Raw genomic sequence first — 20,422 nt, forward strand, 5'->3', positions numbered from 1 at the left:
CTGAGCTGTCAGCACATAGACCAATGTGGGACTCAAACTCGTGAACCACAAGATCATGACCTGAGCCAAAGTCAGACGCGTAACCAACTAAGCCACCCAGGTGCCCCCTGAAGGTGTTTTAAAAGGAACTGGGCTAGCACAGGCTTTCCCCTCCCCTGCCCAGGAAGCAGACATGAAAGCTAGAAAATGGAGCGACCACCGTGCTATGTGAGGCTGCAAGCAAACAGAGAAAGGCATGGTGAGCAGAGCAAAGGAAAAAGCAGCACTGGGTTCAAGCAGCAGTACCCAGGCCTGGACTGGTCTAATCTGATTCTCTGACTGCTAATCCAGCGTTCTGTTGTTTCAGCTGAATGTATCCCTAGCTGATAGAAGTGATAACAGTGGAAAGACCATGAGATGGGCCCCTGGGACTTGGCCTGGCTTTGTAACAGGCTGTGTGACTCAGGGAAAGTCATGGCCCCTCTCGGCCCATTTCTTCATCTGTGGGGATGAGTGTCACCCTTCTGAATCAAGAACCAGGGCCTATCCTAGGTGAAAGGTCTGGCCATAAGGGAGCTGGGGGGTGGGTTTCAGTGATGGGGCAGGAAATCACCTGGGGAATGGTGACATCCTGGGGTCTTATCAGTGATCGGCCAAAGGGAGATTCTAAAGCACAGAATAAGAGGTGTCAGCAATAACTCAGTCCAGCTGTCATAAGTCTTTGAGCATCCCCTTTGTGATCCCCAGGGTCACCTTTGTCCCTGGAAGAAGCCCCCGGGTAGCTTTATAGACCTGTGCCCCTCCCACAGCCCTCACAGTCAATTGGGTGGCCATTTGGAACTATCTCTGCTCCCAGGAAGCACAGAGCTGGTGCTACTGCTGGAGAGAAGCCTGGGACCCTTCTGATTTGCGTCAGCCAGGTCACCGGTCAACCTCTGTGCTGGGTGGATTGTCTTGGGCCAGAGTCACATGACCCTGGGGGCCCCTGGGGGCAGAGCCATCACCCACAGAAGTACAAAATGTGAGATCGGAGAAGGGAAGAAAAAGTCACGATACTATGATTAAAGATGGAGGGGGGCCTGGGTGGCTCAGTCAGTTAAGCATCCAGCTCTTGATTTCAGCTCAGGTCACGATCTCATGGTTTGTGGATCGAGCCCTGTGTTGGGCTCTGTGCTGGCTGTGCTGAGCCTGCTTAGGATTCTCTCTCTTTGTCTCTCTCTCTGCCCCTCTCCTGCTCACGTGTGCATTCCCTCTCTCTCTCTCTCTCTCTCTCAAAATAAATAAATAAATAAATAAATAAATAAACTTAAAAAAAAAAAAAAAAGAAGAAGAAGAAGAATGGGACATGGATCCAGGTTGTCCTAAACCACAGCATCCTTCACTCCAGCCCAGCCACAGCCTTGTCCTGGGATGGATTCCTTAAGGCACCTGTTGATTCTATGAGCTCTCTGAGGAGCCACAGAGGTTGGGCCCAACTACCCCAGCAAGAGAAAGAATGCACCCAAAGCACTTTTTGAAGGCCATCTGCTGGGCAGAGGCGCTAACTGGTGACCATGACAGCTGAGCTCATCATCAGGCTGGCAGGAGTCAGCTCACCTCCAGGGAGACAAACTGGGAGCCTCAGGAAATAGGACTGACACCACCCACCATGACTCTGGGACTCTCCTGTCCTCTCCCTCCCTCCTCACCCCCTCTGGAAGTCCTCCTCTGCACCCCAATTCCATCAAGAGATGGAATCATCGTACCCCCAGGAAACTGACCTGTGATTTCAGGACACACTGCAGGAGCAGAGAAGAAATCCTATCTCTGAAAACAGTAAAAAGCTAGGTTCACCTTGGTCTCTTCCCTTGGCAAAAAGCAATGTGTGTGCTGGGGGAGGAGAGGTAGTCATAATCACAATGATGAAAGTTACCCTCACTTTGTTTTTAAAAAACAGGACTTGCCTGGCTAAGATATAGACCAAAGTCTGATAATGGAGCAACTACTCCCAACAAGTCCTCCAGGCCTCCTCCCCCCTCCTGCCAAGCACATGAGAATCGTCTGTTGCCCTTTTGAACCCCTTCTCTACCATCTGTGAACCTTGTCTTCTTCGATTCCATGTACCAGCCCCTACCATAGACCTGGCTTGCTAAATACAAAAATGAATAAAAGCATGAATCCATGGCGTACCCAGCCCAGACCTCCATCCTGGCAGGGACTCCCTCTGGCCCACTGGCATCCTTTGGCCCAAGTTTCTTCCACCCTTGCCTGGCCCATTTGTCTCCTCGAGGGCAAAACTGAGCCCCTCAGAATTGCCAGCCATCAGACTCTGGCAGGACTTGCTGGACTGGTCATGTCTTTGGATTTGGACTTGGGAATTTCACAGTTGGGAGGCAAGGGCTCATGCCTCTCTTTACCCAGAACTGCCTGAGAACAAAGCTGTATCCCTGCTGACCTGCGGTAAGAGCACCTGGGATGAGGGCCACTGGGGCTGCAGGGGGAAGCCCTGGAAAACAAGGATCTACTACTGGAATGAGGCAGCAGAGGAATGACCATGGCTGTGGGGATTTTTCTTTTTTTTTTTTTAATTTTTAAATGTTTATTTATTTTTGAGAGACAGAGAGATAGAGAGTGGGGGAGGGGACACAGAGAGAGGTAAACAGAGGATCCAAAGCAGGCTCCTCGCTGAGAGTAGAGAGCCAGATGTGGGGCTCGAACCCATGAACCGCAAGATCATGACCAGAGCCTGTCTGACGCTTAACCACCTGAGCCACCCAGGCACCCCAGGAATTTTTCTTTAAGATCAGCCTGCTAGAATGTGCCTGAAGATGGTAGGTGGACAGATGGTCAAGAGAAACATGTAATAGTGTTCAACCTAGGGTTTTTGTGACAGCAGAATACGGGAAATGGTCTAAATCCCCAGCAGTATTGGGCTGGATCAATAAAACATGGTACAAACTTTTATTTGTAATGAAATACAATGGATAGTCTACAGCCATTACATGAAGGATAGAGCTATAAGTAGCTCTATCTCTACTGATGTGGAAAGAGTCCCATGACATATTGTTGAGTAAAAAGAGCAGGTTATGAAACAGTATATGATCCCATTATAAGATCACACACACGCGCGCACACACAGAGCCGTCTGGAAATCTGTTCACCAGACTGTTAACAGTATCTACAGTTGGTGGAATTTAGGGTAATTTTTACTTTGTTCTTTAAACTCTGTATTTCGAGTTTTAAAGCATTCAAGATAACTAATCCTTTTCACCCGGGAATGAATAAGTAACAAGCGAACAAAAACCAAAATAAAACCTTCCACTGTCCGGATCACTGGCCTAACGTTTCCTGTCTCCTCATCCTGTGCCATGACATTATGAATCGGCCTCACCAAGGAGGCAGCACAGAGTTGTGGAGGGAGCCAGGCTTGGAACCAGTCAGTCCTGGATGTGGATGTGGCTCTACCACAAGCTGTGAGATCTTTGGGAAGTCACTTAACTATTCAGAGTCTCCACTTCCTCCATGAGTGTCTGCTTCATGGGCTGGTTGGGAGCCATGACTAAGAGGAAAGTCAAGTGCCTATATGGTCTTCTGGAGGGTATGGAGTGAGGCCCCTGCCTGCCCTGGCCACCCTAGGAACTCAAACTCAAGGTCTGACAGACCAGAAATAGAAGTCTTAAGCATAGATATTTGGGGCCACCTAGGTGACTCAGTCAGTTAAGCATCTGACTCTTGATTTCAGCTCGGGTCATGATCTCACGGTTCATAGGTTCGAGCCCTGCATCGGGCTCTGCACTGGTAGTGTGGAGCCTGCTTGGGATTCTCTCTCTCTCTCTCTCTCTCTCTCTCTCTCTCTCTCTCCCTTTTTGTCTGCCCCTCCTCTGTGCACTCTCTCTCTCTCTCAAAATAAATAAACATTTAAAAAAATTTTCAAAAAGAAACAATAGACATTTGTATGATTGTTGGAATTCAAATGTGGGCTGTAGTTTTGACCTTTCCAATTTCTGCAACTGCCTGTGATCCTGAGCCCACAACTTCCTGCCAGGCTGTGGATAAGCATGGCGGGGAGGGGGGCGGGGGAGGAAAGTCTATGAAGCCAAGGTCATCCTGAAGGAAGTAGATGAAAATCCAAGCTCAGTGGGGCCACCTGCAGGGACCTTAGTATCAGAACCCACTGGCCTGGGGAAGGGGGTAAGGGCTGAGCCAGGGGGGCCTGAGCCCAGGATCAAACAGGCTGCTTCAGGCAAGGTGGGACACAGAAAACCTCCTCAAGCCCCTCCACACACTACCTTCAATTATTCACACTCTTGACTCCAGGGTACTTCCATCCCACCCAAATTCATCACAAGGGCAGGCTGGTGGAGAACGCTGGAACTGGAAGGACCCCAGTGAGTCCTCTTGTCCCATCCCCTCATGTTTCAGAACCAAGGCCCGCTGACATGGGCCTGGCTCCAGGCTGCAACTCAGAGTCTGGTTCCCAGCTTTGGGGTAACAGGACACAGTGTACAGAGACCTGCGTGCACCAGTGCATTCCCTTCCACAAGTATCCCAACCCAGTTCACCACACGGGAGTGTTAACAATTGCACCACACTGTGTACCCGAGGTCCTCCTTGCCGGCGGGCTCCCGGAGATTGGCACCAAGATCCCATTGTAGAAGCTGTTCTGGGATCTTCCCTGGCACCTGTCATAGGCTGAGCTCCCCAGAAAACACTCCAAGACAGAGTGCAGGCTTATTGGAGAGTGCTTTCAGCAACAACACCTGCCAGGGGATAGGGAGTCTGGAATGCGCAGAGAGGAGGGGAAGTGCAGTGCAGTAACAAGGGAGACCCCAGCTGATCCGGCAGGGAACTCTGACAGCCCTTCAGGGACATCCTGCCCTGAGGCACGAAGACCTGGCATTTGTACCCTTACTGTGACCATCCAGCAGAAGCAGGTTTGGGGGGGGCGGGGTATGGGGGGGCATGAGTGACCTGGAACAACACAGCTCTCTTCCACTGAGGGCAAGTCCCAGAGAGAAACACATCTGGGACCCATCAACCACCCGCACCCCCAGCAGCGGGGAAATGAGACCCTCAGTCCTGGCGGGGGCTCTGGGCAGCAGATCACAGTGGCCACTGCACAAAAGGGAAGCAATGTGCCCGACATCACACAGAGTAAATGATGGAGCTGAATTCAAATCCAGATAGCCAAAGCCCACAGTTAATCCCAATAATCATATGAATGTCTAACGCCTAAAGGGTGTGCTTACTGTGCTGGGCATTGTACTAGATTGATTCTATCTATAAATTATGTCATCTACCTCTCAAAACAACCCTCAGAAGTAGGTATTCATATTATAGCCACATTTTATAGATAAAGAGACTGCATTTTACAGACGAAGAGACTGAGGCTCAGAAATGATAAGTAACTTGCCCAAAGTCATTCGGCTAATAAGCCAGGATTTGAGCCCAGGCAGTTTGATCCCAGAGCCACTACACAAAAAGGCCATAGTGACAAACTGGATCCTTGTCCAGTAGCTTGTGGATAGCATGCATTTCTTAAGTGTTTTTTTTAGAGAGGTGTTTTAAGTGTTTTTTTTGGAGGCCATGGTGAACCTTGGCCTCTGCAAGCTGTCTACTGGCCTGCAGACTGACAGCCCACGGGAGGCTGAGCCTGCCTGGGGTCTGTGCTGCCTCACAGACTCCCTGTCTAGCCCTCAGAGTCACCCCATGCTCGGGGAGCACGGCCCAGCTGGAGGAGTCCGACGCCTCACCCCTGTTCACAGCCCAGGTCTGCACAGAGCGGCTGCTGCCAGCACCACCCCGGAGGCTTGGGGTTCGGCCCCACCATCTCCCAGAGCCCCGCTTACGACTCTAGGAATCTTGGTTTATAGAGCTATAACCAGTGATCCCTGCCATCATCACTGTATTGCCCCATCGGGTCTCTTTGAGACAGCTGCTGATGAAAAATGCTTACGAGACACATCGCAAAACACCGGTGCCGGTTGTGATCTGCAGCATCTCCAGCCCCAGCAGAAGTTAACCTTTGACAGCCAGCTACCCCACATTCCTCAGAAGTAGTATGTTTCCTCCCTGAGCGTGGGCGGGGCCCTCTCCACCAGTGAGAGGCTGTTCTGGGAACCCAGCTCCTCGTGTCCCAGAGCCCGGCAGCTGCCCAGGAAAGGCTGACCCGAAGGAGCAAACCAGAGGTCCCTGTGCCACGCTCTAGCCCGGCTCTTCTCTGTCCCGCTCAATTAAGTGTCTCTATCTGGGAAAGGTCTGTCTCCCCACAAGGCTCTTTAAGGCAGAGACAGAGGCTGCCCTCTGCCCACTGTCTCCCAGCGCCAAGCTTCACCTAGACTATAGCCGGGATTCAATAAGGTATTTACTGGGCGAAAGAATGGATAATATGTTAATTACTGGTTGATATCAGGGCCAGGAGGTGTCTACCCCCCATCCTGACTATCGGTAACCAACATTTGTTGTTACCTCATCTTTTCCCTCCTGAGGCCCCCTCCCCAGAGAAGCTATTAGTATTACCCCCATTCTATGGGACAGGCAGGTGAGGCTCCGAGAATCAAGGAGCTTGATGGGATGTGACCACGGGCAGAGCCGGCCCCTGAACATGGTGGAGGCAAGTCTGCAAGTGTCAGGCCACACTCAGAAGTGAATCTGCCCCAGTGCCGCCTGGACTGCCTGCCTGCAGCCTGCGGGACGCCCCAGCCAAAGTCCAGGTGCAATAGCCTTTATCTCCCACGCTCCGGATCTCCATAACCATCTCAGGGCCCCGGGCAGGAGGGTCAGTGGTTGTGGGAGCCCGCACATGCCACTGATAACAGAAGTGCTGGCCCAGCTGATGTTAGAGATGGGTTGAGGATGGAGGTTCCCTTGGAGAGGTCGGAATTAGGCAGCAAAGCTTTTCAGCCTGCTGGCCGCTCAGCTGAGCCTCACTCAGGGCATGAGGTCCCTTCCTCCTCTTGCAGGGGGTACCAAGAGCCAAGAGCAGTTTCTGCCTGCAGATCCACTCTGCCATCAGCCCTCCCGGCTGAAGAGTCTCTGGCCCCACAGAAGAGGGTGGGTAGTGCTAGGGAGGAGGAACATCCAGGCTCACAAGGAACGTTCAGGATGACACTTGCCCCAGCTGCTAAGGCCGAGAGGGCAGTTTGATTAACTTCTTTCTTTCAGTAAAACACCAGCTCTGTATGATTGCCTGTGCAAGTCCCCACGCATACATTATGGATGTGTGTACAGAAATGTAAGCATGTACACCTGTTTCCAGACCCTCCTCCTGCAAGAGGACAGAGGAGCTGGGTCCTGTCAGCAGAGGATGACAAGAAATGTCCCCCACCAGGACCACAAGAAGCCCTTACTCTTTTCTTCCCGTTTCCATCAGAGGCTAAGCAACCTTTTATTTTTTTAATGTTTTATTTATTTTTGAGGGGGTGGGAGGAGGGGCAGAGAGAAAGGGAGAGATGGAAAGGGGCTCTGCACTGACAGCAGTGAGCCCATGTGGGGCTGGAACTCACAAACCACAAGATCATGACCTGAGCCGAAGTGGGGTACTCATTCACCCACTGAGCCACCCAGGCACCCGGCTAAGCAGCCTTTTAAAAGCCAGGCTTCCTCTCTTCCCACGCCAACCTCAGATGGCTTCTGAGAATGAGAGGAACTCCCCAAGGGGTGGGGTGGAGGTTGCACTTGTTGAAACGCATGGGCTTTGCAGAATCCCCTCTTAAGTCACCTTTGTATTTTTCTATTGCAGTAAAATATACATAACATAAAAATTTGCCATTTTAACCACGTATAAGTATACAGTTCTTTTCTCTTTTCATTTTTTAAAATGTTTATTTATTTTTGAGAGAGACAAACAGAGAGCAAGAGGGAAGGGGCAGAGAGAAAGGGAGACACAGAATCCGACGCAGGCTCCAGGCTCTGAGCTGTCAGAGCCCAATGTGGGGCTCAAACCCGCAAACCGCGAGATCATGACCTGAACTGAAGTCAGAGGCTTAACTGACTGAGCCACCCAGGCATCGCTATAAGTGTGCACTTCTGTGGCAGTAATTACATTCACATTGTTCTGTAACCATCACCACCATCCCTGTCTAGAAGTTTTTCATCTTCTCCAGCTGAAACTCTGAACACATTCAACACTGTTTCCCTCTCCCCCCAGCTCCTAGTAACCACCATTCCACTTCCTGTCTCTATGAATTTGAGTCTTCTAATTACCCTATGTAAGTGGAATCATACAGTATTTGGCCTCTTGTGACCAGCTTAATTTCACTTAGCATACAATGTTTGAGGTTCATTCATGCTGTAGCATATTGCAGAATTTCCTTCTAGTTTAAGGCTAAATAATATTCCATTCCATTGTGCCTATCCATTCAGCGGCCCACGGGCCCTTGGGTCGTTTCCTCGTTTTAGCTGTTGTGGATAATGCTGCTGTGAACATGAGTGTACAAATATCTCTTTGAGACTCTGCTTCCAGTTCTTTTCAGTATAGTACCCAAAAGTGGAATTGCCAGGGCCATGTGGTAATTCTACGTTTCATTTTTCGAGAAACCCCCATACCGTTTTCCACAGTGGCTACACCATTTTACATTCCCACCAGCAGCGCGCAACGGTTCGAATTTCTCCACATCTTTTCCAATACTTGTTCTTTTCTTTTTCTTGTTTTGCAATAGCCATCCTAACGGGTGTGACGCGCTGTCTCATTGTGGTTTGGATTTTCATCTCCTTGATAATTTGTGATGCTGAACATCTTTTCACGTGCTTACTGGCCACTTGTATATTTTCTTTGGGAAAAATGTCTGTTCGAGTCCTTGGGCAACTTTACATTTTTTAAAAGACTCCTTTTTTTGATGCTCTGCAACTCGCCGTGTGAGACCATTTCTCTCTGAGATTTCTTGCTGGACCTGCTCGCTACCCAGTCATTCCTGTGGGAACAGGAGGTGAGGGAGAGAGGGAGCCACAGTGAGAAACCTCACCTACCTTGGAAGCTGGCCTGGAGGACTTTGCTTTCAGGATTTCACACTTACTGCTTAAGAAATCCAGAAGCTCAAGTTGAGCTGGACCCAGTTTCTGGGTGGCTCCAGCTCAGCATGTGTGGCTCCCAAGAGATGCAGTTTGAGGGGGCTTTCAGTGGCTGGGAAGGCAGCTGACCTGGTGCCTGGTGCCAGGAATGGGCAGTGCCCACCTCCAGAGTTGCCTATGGGGCCCCAGGCACTTGTGACTTTCCAGGGAGAATTTGCTGTCTGAAGGCCACATGACCACTAGAGTAATTTCTGCTTTGTACAAACCTTTCTGCTGATGGGCAAGATTTGCAATTAGGAATGTGTCCTGAAGGGACAGGCTGAGCTTATCATTGGCCTCAGCTCAGAGTTTATCACCATCAGCCCACAAGGCTTGTCTCCTGTTTTACTTATTTATCATCTCCTCTTATCCCTTGGCCCAATTCCTGACGGACCCCTCCGCAGCTCCACCATAGGCATCTGCTCCGGCATGTTCGATGGGTATCCTTCCATCTCTGTAAAGCAGGCGTGTTTTCATGTGCATGTGTCTTTAACTGACATGCCTTGTCCTGTGCTAATAAATCTCATTCTCCTTCTCACTTTATCTTTCATTTCACGCTATGTTTTAAAAACCAACCCAAATCCATCGTGTGTTTCTAATTCAGAGAATTCTGTCCTGACTTTCACCTCTGGGAGATGGACACTGGTGCCTCTGTCTCTTGATATATCTTCACTCTTAAGATTATTGACTGAGTCAATCAAATCATCTATATCTTTGCTTTGATATATCTCTTCCTGAGGAGGTGGCTTCATTAAAATCCAACTACAATTCCTGCAGTTCTGTGGGTTGCTGCTTTATATATTTTAAGACTATTGTTAGATGCATATGTTTGTGGCCATTTCAGGGCATGTTGTATCGCTCTTTGACAATATGAATTGTCAAATTCATATTTACCTTGAATTATATCTTGAATTATTTATAATATAATATAATATAATATAATATAATATAATATAATATAATATAATTATTTATTATATCTTAAATAATTTACCTTGAATTATATCTTGTTAGATATTAGTATTGCTACTCCAACTTTCTTTGGTTTATATTTACCTGATACATCCTTTTTTTCTGTCTCTTTTAAATTTTTCTCTATCTTTTTGTTTCAAGTGTGTCCCTTACAGCCAAGGTATCAGTGCTAAGAGTTTCTGTCGAGATATCTACGGCCTTTATGTATATTATAATTAGTGACATTTTAGTTGTAAATTATTAATACTGTTATATTAGGGCTTATTTTTATCTTATTTTGTATATTCTATTTAGCATACATTTTATTTATTTTTATTCTTTTATTAAAAATTTTTTTTAATGTTTTTATTTATTTTTGAAGGAGAGAGAGACAGAGCATGAGTGGGGGAAGAGCAGAGAGAGAGGGAGACACAGAACTTGAAGCAGGCTCCAGGCTCTAAGCTGTCAGCGAAGAGCCTGATGCGGGGCTTGAACTCACAAACTGTGAGATCATGACCTGAGCTGAAGTTGGACGCTTAACTGACTGAGCCACCCAGGCACCCCTTAGCATACATTTTATTGTTGTTTTTTCCTTTCCTGTCTTCAATTAATAGTCCATTTTTCTTCTGATTTTAAAGTCTTTTTTTTATATATATAACCATGTAAAAAACACATCTGTGAATGACTGAATAAATAAATAGGAGGAAAGGGACAAATTCTTCCTTACAGAAGAATTTCAAGTAATAGATGTAGAAGGAATGACTGAAATAGAACATCACCATTAATATACTACAGTAATAATTCCTGCAGGTAAGATCCACAAGTAAATGCTAACGTTAGTGAGACAAACTCTAAAGAAGCAGGATATTTGCATAGACTCAAAGTACTTCCTCCAAAATATTGTTAGTTACCGCATCGGTTTTCACATACATCCACAAATTCTTTGATACTCTTCCCTCTGGGGTAAGGAGTTTAACTCCTCTCCCCTTGAGGTTGGGCTGGACTCTCTGACTGACTTCTCACGAAGAGCATACGGAGAGGGAAAAATAATAATGTTACAGTGGAAAAGTCAGGCAGATACCACCCTAACCAAAAGAACAAGATGAATGTTACCAGTAGTAAATCATGCCGGTATCAGTGATATCGTAACTAGCTGATACTTATATGATGCGATGAGCAGGGCACTTCACCTCTGTGATATTCTCCACTCAAATCCAGAACTGCAGTCTAATCAGAGAAGATACCAGACAAACCCCAATTGAGAGTCTGTGAAATACCTGACCAGTATTCTTCAAAAGCCAAGGCCATGAAAAACAAGGAAAAACTGTGATGTAATCACAGGCTGTAGGAATCCAAAGAGTCATGATGACTCAGTACATCACAGTATCCTGATGGGATCCTGGAACAGAAAGTGGATGAAATCTGAACGAAGTCTGCAGTTTAGTTAATAGCGTTACACCAATGTTAATTTCTCAGTCTTGGTAAATAATGCCATGGTCCCAGAAGATGTTAGCGTGAAGGGACACTGTGCTGTCTTTACAATTCTTTTGCCAATGCGAAGTTATTTCTAAATAAAAGTTTAAAAATACAGCTATATGTGAAAAGTTTAAAGCAATCACAGAGATGAATGAAATAACAAAGCAATAAGAGATTTTCCAACATGAACAGATTTTAAAAAATGTTTTGAAATGAAAATATAATTCTTGTAATAAAATATCAATTAGGCACAAAGAAAGAATGGCAGAACTGGGAGTAAATAAACTAGCAAAGAGCAACGGAGACAAATAGAGGGGAAACATAAAGGAAGCACTGTGCAAGAGAGACAGGAAGTGAGAGTACAAAGCTCTAATCAATTCTATGTACAGAATCAGAAACTCAAAAATGGAGGATAACAAGAATGAAGGGGAAAAAGGTATCTAAAAAGATAATGGGCATGAAACATGTAAAACTAGTGGAAAAGATTCTATCAGAAGTCTAGGAAGGAAAACAGGGTATTCTTAGCAGGATAAATAAAAATAAGTCCATACCTACACACAGCTCAGTAAAACTGAAAACAAAGCCAACGATAAAATAGTAAAGACAGCCAGAGAGAAAGAACAGGTCATTTGCAAAAAACAACTTCCCAACAGCAACCAGTCAGAAGACAGTGAATACAATCTTGCAAATATGGATAGAAAATAGCTGCCAACCTAGAATTACAAACTCTGCGAAACTATCTTCCAAGTTTTAGGGCAGTAAAAATTGAGAATTTACCATCAAGAAACCTGCACTATAAGGGGGAAAAATGATCTCAGAAGAGCAGTTTAAGATCTAAAGGGGAAAATGCTGAGTAAATGCATGGAAATAAGGTATATAACCCAAAACTTGTCTTTAAAAATAATAATAGTAATTTTTATGGATATTGCAGAATTGTGTGCCTCAGAGATTGTCCTGGTTCACAAAGCCACCAGCAACATATGAAAGTCTCATGTCCTCCTCGACAACCTCTTATCAGACTTTACAATTTTTATTAACCAAATAGGTAAAAATGGTACCTCAGTGAGTTTTTCATTTTAGGTTTATTTATTTATTTTGAGAGGGAGAGAGAGATCGAGATCGTAAGCAGGAGAGGGGCAGAGAGAGAGGGAGAGAGAGAGAATTCTAAGCAGGTTCTGCACCAGTAAGGAGCCCAACTCGGGGTTTGAACTCAGAAACCATGAGATCATGACCTGAGCCAAAGCCAAGAATCAGACACTTAATGGACCGGGCCACCCGGCCACCTCAACTCAGTGAGTTTTACTTTATGTTTCTCTTAGTATGACTCTATTGATATGTTCATTATTCCTAGATTTGGGTTTTGTCTTGTTTTACAATTTTTTTTTTTTAAGAGAGAGAACGAGTGCTTGAGAGCAAGGGGGGGCGGGGCAGAAAGAAAGAAAGAATCTTAAGCAGGCTCCATGCTCAGCACGAAGCCCCACAGAGGCTTACAATGGTGAGATCATGACCTGAGCCAAAATCAGGAGTTGGATATTCAACTGGCTGAGCCACCCAGCCCCTGAATATTAATTTTAAATCAGACATCTTACTGAATCATTTTGCTGTTTGTAATAGTTCCTTTTTAATTAATAGATTTTTTTTTTCAGAGCAGTTTTAGGTTCACAGCAAAATTGGATGGAAAGTATAAAGTTCCCACATAACCCCTGCTCTGCCCCTCCCTCACCATCAATTTCCTACATCAGAATGGTACACGTATTATCATTGACGAACCAACATTGGTATATTATCAACCAAGGTGCATAGTTTACATTAGGGTTCATCTGTGTGTTGTATATTCTATGGGTTTCGACAGATGTGTAATGACATATATCTATCTTATAATATCATACAGAACATTTCCCTGTACTACAACTATTCATCCCTCCCTTCCCGTGAACCCCTGAGAACCACTGATCTTTTTTCCCTCAACAGATCCAATTTTATGATAGAGAAAGATAGGATTCAGTAAGCAGAAAGGGAGAGGCTAAGGCTTGAAGGCTCCTGGGTGGGGAAATATACATATTTTAAAACATTTCTTCTGGGAAAGTCTGGGCTTGAGCAAACTCCCTCAGGCATAAAATTCCTCTTAAGAATGTAGCAGACACCGCCTACTCCCCCACAGGTTTCCCTCAGGAATTGGACAAACAAAAGACCTGACTAAAAATAAGTCGACCATAAAACATATGACCCGCAAGGAACAGTATGGCCATAGACCACCCCTCATACAATAGAAACAAGCCAATCAAGAAGGAATGACTAGGCATTTAGAGTTACCTAGCCAATTAAGGGTGGAACCTGAGAAGAAACAAGGGAGAACAGAAGGGAGGAGGGGTTGCCGACCAGAACCCTATAGAACAAAGTCCCTTGCCTGTAGTTGCGGCCATTCACTTTCGAAGGTCCCTTCTCTCTAAAGAGAGTTTTCATACTATTCTTCCTTTCTGATCTTATACTCTATTAATAAACCGTTGCCTGCTGCTCATTTTATTTTGTGTCTATCTCTTCATTCTTCCGAGCAATGAGACAATGAATCCTGGGCATTGAGGTAAAAAAAAATCCTGCAACAATTTCATCTATAGATGAAAAACCTGGGGTGTCTTTGGCTGGAGAGCCACAGACAGATGGCCCAAAGGAACCCTCCTACCTGCAGCGCCCCGCCCCATGAATATGGAGGCTTGCTTAGCTTTAGGACAGATCAGACAGGCTCTTTGCCTGAGAACTTGCTCCTCACCCAGGTGTATGGGGCCTGGAGCCCCGCCCAGCCTTCTGGTGAGCCACTCCAACCTCTTAGGGTCACCAGTCAATTCTGTTAATGATCTGAGATCTTTGTTTCTCAACTTCTTTTACAATGCTGGGGATTCAAGGCCAGCATCCCTCATGAGAGAGAGAGGGAACAAGAAGCAAGAAACAGAGGTCAGGGTCACCTGGGCATATGGTGCATCCTTTGAATGTCTTGGGGAATAGCTTCCTAGGCCCAGCAAGGAAACGTGTGCTCATGGAGAATGGGGGACTTCTGACTCTGGAGATCAAATCCTGAGATCATCAGTCTGCCGTTTCTCTGGGCTCTGTTCTTAACCCTGACGCTGTCTTTCTGGCTCTCTCTTCCCTGCTTGGATGGGTCCTTGGCCCTGAGTCTCTAGGGGCAAGTCCTGGCTTCCTAGTGGGGGTATTGCATAGGCTCAAACCACCGGTGACAAGGACACAGCCCAGGCTTCCTAAAAGCTTCAGTGGGAGACTCCCTGGAATGGGTCAGGGTTTAGCTGAGATAAAGCCAAAATGAAACAGCCCAGGGCAGGGCGCACTGCAAACTTCAGGTAGAACTATGTGTAACTGCTGAATATGGGTTGGTTGTGACCTACAAAAAAAAAAAAAACCTGCTGTGGTTCAAACACAAAAGCTGCCTTGAGAACAAAATAGTCATAGAATCGAATCTGTGGTGCCACCCAGTGGTGAGAGCAAGTAAACAGAATTTGTTTCCTTAATGATGGTTAACAGAAAAACATTCCAGGAGCTCTCACTACACGCTGGGATTAGGAGCTTTACACAAGTGATTATTTAATGCTATTACGGTTTGTGGTAATAATTACTTATTCTGATGTGTCCCAAACAGCTCTTCTGAGGTAGGTGATAGGTATTATTCCCATTTTAGAGATGAGAAAAATGAGGCCCAGGGTTTTTTTTTTTTTTAATTCTTTTTTTCAACGTTTATTTATTTTTGGGACAGAGAGAGAGCATGAACGGGGGAGAGGCAGAGAGAGACACAGAATCGGAAACAGGCTCCAGGCTCTGAGCCATCAGCCCAGAGCCTGACGCGGGGCTCGGGACCGTGAGATCGTGACCTGGCTGAAGTCGGACGCTTAACCGACTGCTCCACCCAGGCGCCCCGTAGCCCAGGGGGTTTAATGCAAGATCACATAGCTGAGAGAGGCCAGCCCCGGTTTGAGCTGAGTCTTGACTCAGAGTGGCACTCTGTGTTCAGCGGTTTCCCTTCCCATTTTAGAGAGAAGATTAGGCTCCCAAACTGGAGATCCCAATCCTCAGAGATCCCAGCCAAGCCTGTTCCAGGTACACACTGCAGAATGAGCACTTTGTGTCATACAGGAACAGAAGATGTTAGTGGAACCAAGACAGGCCATTCATTGTTTTTTTAAACTGTATTAAAAGTAGTTCATTCAAAAAGAAAACTGGATGCAAAAAAGAACATCAAGTAATTAATTGTCAGCTTAGCAAAGTTACTCTGGAAAATTCTCTGTCCAAACATTAATCAACATTTACGTAATTTGGATTAAATGTGTTGATTCAAATTTTCCTTGAGGTAAAAACATCCTCCGCATCAAGTGGTATGTCCAAATGGCAAAGTCCAACATTCCCCATCCTAAGATGCCGTGGCTGCTTCCTCCCATCCTGTGAGACACGGGGACCAAGAGAATAAGCTGCTTTGTTAGGCGGCTGAGGACATGGCAGAGCAGGCAGGATACTCCCCATCACTGAAGGCCTCCAGGCTGGGTGCAAGAGTCAGGAGGGCGCTGCGTCGGCCAGAGAAGGAATTGGCCTGCTCAAGGTCACACCTCGCTGGTGGCAAAGCCAGCTCATTCCTGAGCACCGACTCCCCATCCCAGCTCTTCCGGCCTCTTGACAACATAGGAAACACTGTTGCACAGCTAACCTGTCACTTGTGAGTTAGGGAAACCACAGGAGGACCTGAGCCAAGACCTCGGCTCTTCCTGAGGCTGCACAACCTGAGAACTTGGTCCCCACCCCCTGTGGGCTAAGAACAGAAGAAGTGAAGAGGGTTTCAGCACAGGCTCTGCACCTGTCTTCCGGTTTCCCACAGGATCTAGTACTGATTCCAAGTGGTGATATAGTGGAGGAGGAAGATGAAAGAGAGGTTGGGACAAAGGAAAAGGCAGGGGCCTGGAGGACTGGAAGATGTGAGGCTGAGCCCCGACCCAGAGATGAGAAGGCCTCAGGGTTACTCGATTGTATCATCAGACTCTCATACCAGACTGCCCTTCTCATGTAAGCTTTGGGTTTCTATCTGAACTTTTTAAACTGTACACGTATATTACTTCAATTAAAAAATGTAAATTAAAGCAGGAAAAACTTCAATCAGACACAAAGAAACTGAAGGACGATGAAGCGTTACCCTGGCAAGTAGAGAGGCAAAGATCCCAGGGGCAGGGTGCCTGAAGGCCAGGCAGACAGAACCTTCCAGCTGGGCCACAGTGGGGGAAATGAGCCTTTGTCTTTTCTTGCCCTGGCAGTGTTCCCATGGACTCACCACTGTTTTACACTGGTTCTTAGCCTTTGTAGGGTCATGGGCCCTTTTGAAATTAGAAACCCTTCTGCACCCCAGGAAAAATAATATACATATATGCGTACACACAAAACTATCCATATAATTAACTGGGTCTACAGACCCCAGGTTAAGAACCACCGTTCCACATTCTGATGGCCAACCAGACTGTTTTTCCAATCTAGAACTTTTTTTTTCTGAGCTTCAAAACTACACATTCGACCTTCTGGAAATCTCCCTATTACGAGCTAACCAAAACCAAACTTAAAATCTTCCCCCTCAGGGTACCTGAGTGGCTCAATTGGTTGAGCATCTGATTTTGGCTCAGGTCATGAACTCACAGTTCTGGAGTTCGAGACCCACATCAGCTCACTACTGTTATCGCAGAGCCCGCTTCGGATCCTCTGTCCCCCCTCTCTCTGCCCCTCCCCTGCTCTTGTGCACACATTCTCTCTCTCTCTCTCAAAATATAAATAAACATTAAAAAAACACTTCCCCCTAGGGGCACCTGGGTGGCTCAGTAGGTTAAGCGTCCGACTTCGGCTCAGGTCATGATCTCACTGTTCGTGGGTTCAAGCCCTGCATTGGGCTCTGTGCTGACAGCTCAGAGCCTGCAGCCTATTTCAGATTCTGTCTCCCTCTCTCTCTGCCCCTCCCCCACTTGCGCTCTGTCTCCATCTCAAAAATAAATAAACATTAAAAAATATTTTTAAAAAAACACTTCCCCCTAAATCTTCTCCACCTCCACCTATTTATTCCCTATCTAGGGACTGGAACTCTCATTTACCAGTAGCCTAAGTCTCCAAGACTTGCCATCATCCTGGACAGTGGTCCTCAATGTTGGCTGGAAAACTGGATATCCATATGGGGGGGGGGGGGGGATGAAACCTGATCCCTACTTCCCATCATATGTAAAAATTAATTTGAATGTATCATAGACCTAAGCAAAAAGCTAAAATTATTCAGTTCTAGGAGAAAATCTTTGTGACCTCACATTAAGGTAGGCAAAGATTTCTTAGAGTAAAAAGAGTGAACCACCAAGGAAAATTTTTGATAAATTGGACACAGTCATAATTAGAAACTCTGCTTTTTACCTTTAAGAAAATGCAGAGATAACTGTAATGGACTTTCATGCATTGCTGGTGGGAATGTTAAAATAGTATACACACTCTGAAAAACAGTTTGACAGCACGGAGAACAAGATGGAGTTACTCATGTCAAGCAGGAGTCTGTGTCAAGCAATGACGTAAGCAGTTAAGGGTAGTGTAGCTATGAGAGATCACGGAGACCAGCATCAGCTGACACCCCAGGACTGATCACCAGCAGAAGCACAGGAGGTCTGCAGGGGCCCAACACTGATTAAATCCCTTTTAAAAGGGGAGGATTTTGCAGCAAACTGTCAGACTCTTCAGACAAGACCCTCCTACGTCTGACCACTTCAAAAAGGCAGCTGCTCCCCGAAGCCCGATTGATCTCCAAACAGGACTGAGATCCTTCACTGATCGAATATAATAGGCAGTAAGTGCCAAGGGCTGACTCAGACCAGACTGATACCTTATCTCAACTGTGGGCCCACAGACTTTGAGTTTGGTTCATTAACTTCCTACATCCTTCTGTTATCTTGTTTGTTGTGTGGCTTATGTTCTGGTCTGTGTGTTATATAGGAAGCCAAGTTAACCACATGGTGAAATGTCCTTGAGTTTGGAATTCTGAACCTGCTTTATAATTACGTTAACCTTGTTTAGGATTGAATCAAGGTGTTAGATATAACTTGTATGTGTGCCTTCATAGTGTGCTCATGACAGCTTCCTCGAAAGTTAAAAATGCCATACAACCAAGCCATCCCATTCACTTCTAGGTATTTCGTTCAAGAGAAATGGAAACATAGGTCCACAAAAAGACTTTTACAGGAATATTCAAGGCACTTTTATTCACTGTATCTCAAAACCAGATGTCCAGATGTAGCCCACATGTCCAACAACAACTCAAAAGTCCTTTGGGATCCTGAGAGGATACCTCCCCACCAGCCCAGCTGGGCCTCCCCCACCCACCCACCAATGTCCAAATGGATAAACAGCTTACAGCACATGCATAGTCTTCTACTCACCAACAAAAGGAAGGAACTACTGTTAACACAGCCACGTGGATGGCTCTCAAAAGCATTGTGCTAGGTGAAAAAAGCCAGGCACAAAAGGCCACATCCTGTATGGGTCTATTTATATGAAATTCCAGGGAGGACAAAGTATAGTGACAGAAATCAGATGAGTGGTTGTCTCAGGCCAGGGAAGAGAAGGTAAAGGATTGACTGCAAAGGGGCAGAAGGGAACTTTCTGCTTGGAATTCTCTCTCTCCCTTTCTCTGGCCCCTCCCCCTGATCCTGCGGGGCGTTGGCTCTCTTTCTCAAAATAAATAAACTTAAAAAATTACAGAAGTATATACAGTATGTAAAATTTCTCGTATTTACTGTATGTAAAACATATCCCAATAGAGTTTTTGTTTTGTTTTGCTTTTTTTTTTTTAATGCGAGGGCTGCTGTGAAGGCTGCTAATGAAGGAGAACACAAGTGAAGGGATTCTGCTAAGGACCTTCCCTAAATCATTTGATTTAGAAAGGAGGGAGGGAGGCTCCCTTCTCCGCTCGGGCAGCCTCAAGCGGGAGATTTAGTGAAACATTCTCCCCGCTAGGGAGCAGTGTCGTCGTCAGCCGGCCACCAGGGCCCGTTCAAAGCCCCCAGGCGCAGGCCAGGGCCGAGGCGACAAGAAACCCCCCCTTCCCGGGGCACGCCGAGGTCGCACGCCCTCCGGAGCGTGCGGGGTGGGGGCGCTCTCCCCCGCAGAGCCCAGGAGAGGTAGTGCCCGCCCCACGCCGTCCGCCCAGCCTCCCTGCGGATGAGCGGCCGGCTTGCCCTCGCTCACCCACACCCGCACGCGCTCCTCGGCCGCCTCCGAGGGCCTGGCGCCGGAGAAAGGAGCCCGGGCTCCCGGGCACACGATGACCACCCCCACCCCCGCCTCCAGCCCTGGCCGTGGGGCAGCGTGGGGGCAGCTCTCTGGCCCCGACTTGCGGAATGCAGAAGCGGGAAGCGGCGGCCGCAGCTGGAATGCTTCTGGGTGGAACGCGCCCCCGCTGGCGGCTGCCGGTACCCAGCAGCGTCCCGGGTGAAACCGACCCGGCCTCTCTAGCGCCGCTTCTGCGGCAAGGCCCGCAGAAAGATGCCGCGGCGCCTCTTTCCTCCCGGACCTTCTTCCCCTGCAAGCAGGTCATCTTAGCCTTAGCAGATCTCCACCCACATAGAACTCAGAAATTGTCATTTTGAAAGACAAAAGAAGTCTGTCCTAGAGATGTTTTGTTTAAACTGTCCCTCGTGTGCTGAAAAAGCGACTCACCAGGCGTGGCGGGCCAAGTAAGGGGCTGCTAGGGGAATGAGCTGGAATGCGGGGAGGGGAGAGCTCCATCACTGACCGGCGTGCCAAGGCCCAAGGGACACCGGACCCTCCGTAATCACCCTCCCCCCCCCACCCCTTGGCCACAGCTCACCACGGGACCTCAAGGGACGCACTTGGGCAGCCCCGCCTGCCGGCGCCCTCGTCTCCAACCCTCTCCGCCCCGCCTGGCGCACTGCGTGGTTTGCTTAGTTTCCCGGACCTGGCAGAGCGG

General features: G+C 47.2%; 1 protein-coding gene across 1 annotated transcript in view; it reads left to right on the forward strand.

Annotated features, from left to right (window-relative positions):
• The window catches only part of MELTF (melanotransferrin), a 48,612-nt gene extending 30,673 nt beyond the window's left edge, over nt 1–17,939 (forward strand). Inside the window, exons 17-18 of the transcript XR_007155434.1 lie at nt 7,134–7,137; nt 17,926–17,939. The gene's annotated coding sequence lies outside the window, so the exon portion shown is untranslated. The remainder of the gene's footprint in view (nt 1–7,133; nt 7,138–17,925) is intronic.
• The last annotated feature ends 2,483 nt before the right edge of the window (nt 17,940–20,422 follow it).

The sequence above is a fragment of the Prionailurus viverrinus genome, chromosome C2, assembly GCF_022837055.1.
Source record: "Prionailurus viverrinus isolate Anna chromosome C2, UM_Priviv_1.0, whole genome shotgun sequence".
NCBI classification, from domain to species: Eukaryota; Metazoa; Chordata; class Mammalia; order Carnivora; family Felidae; genus Prionailurus; species Prionailurus viverrinus.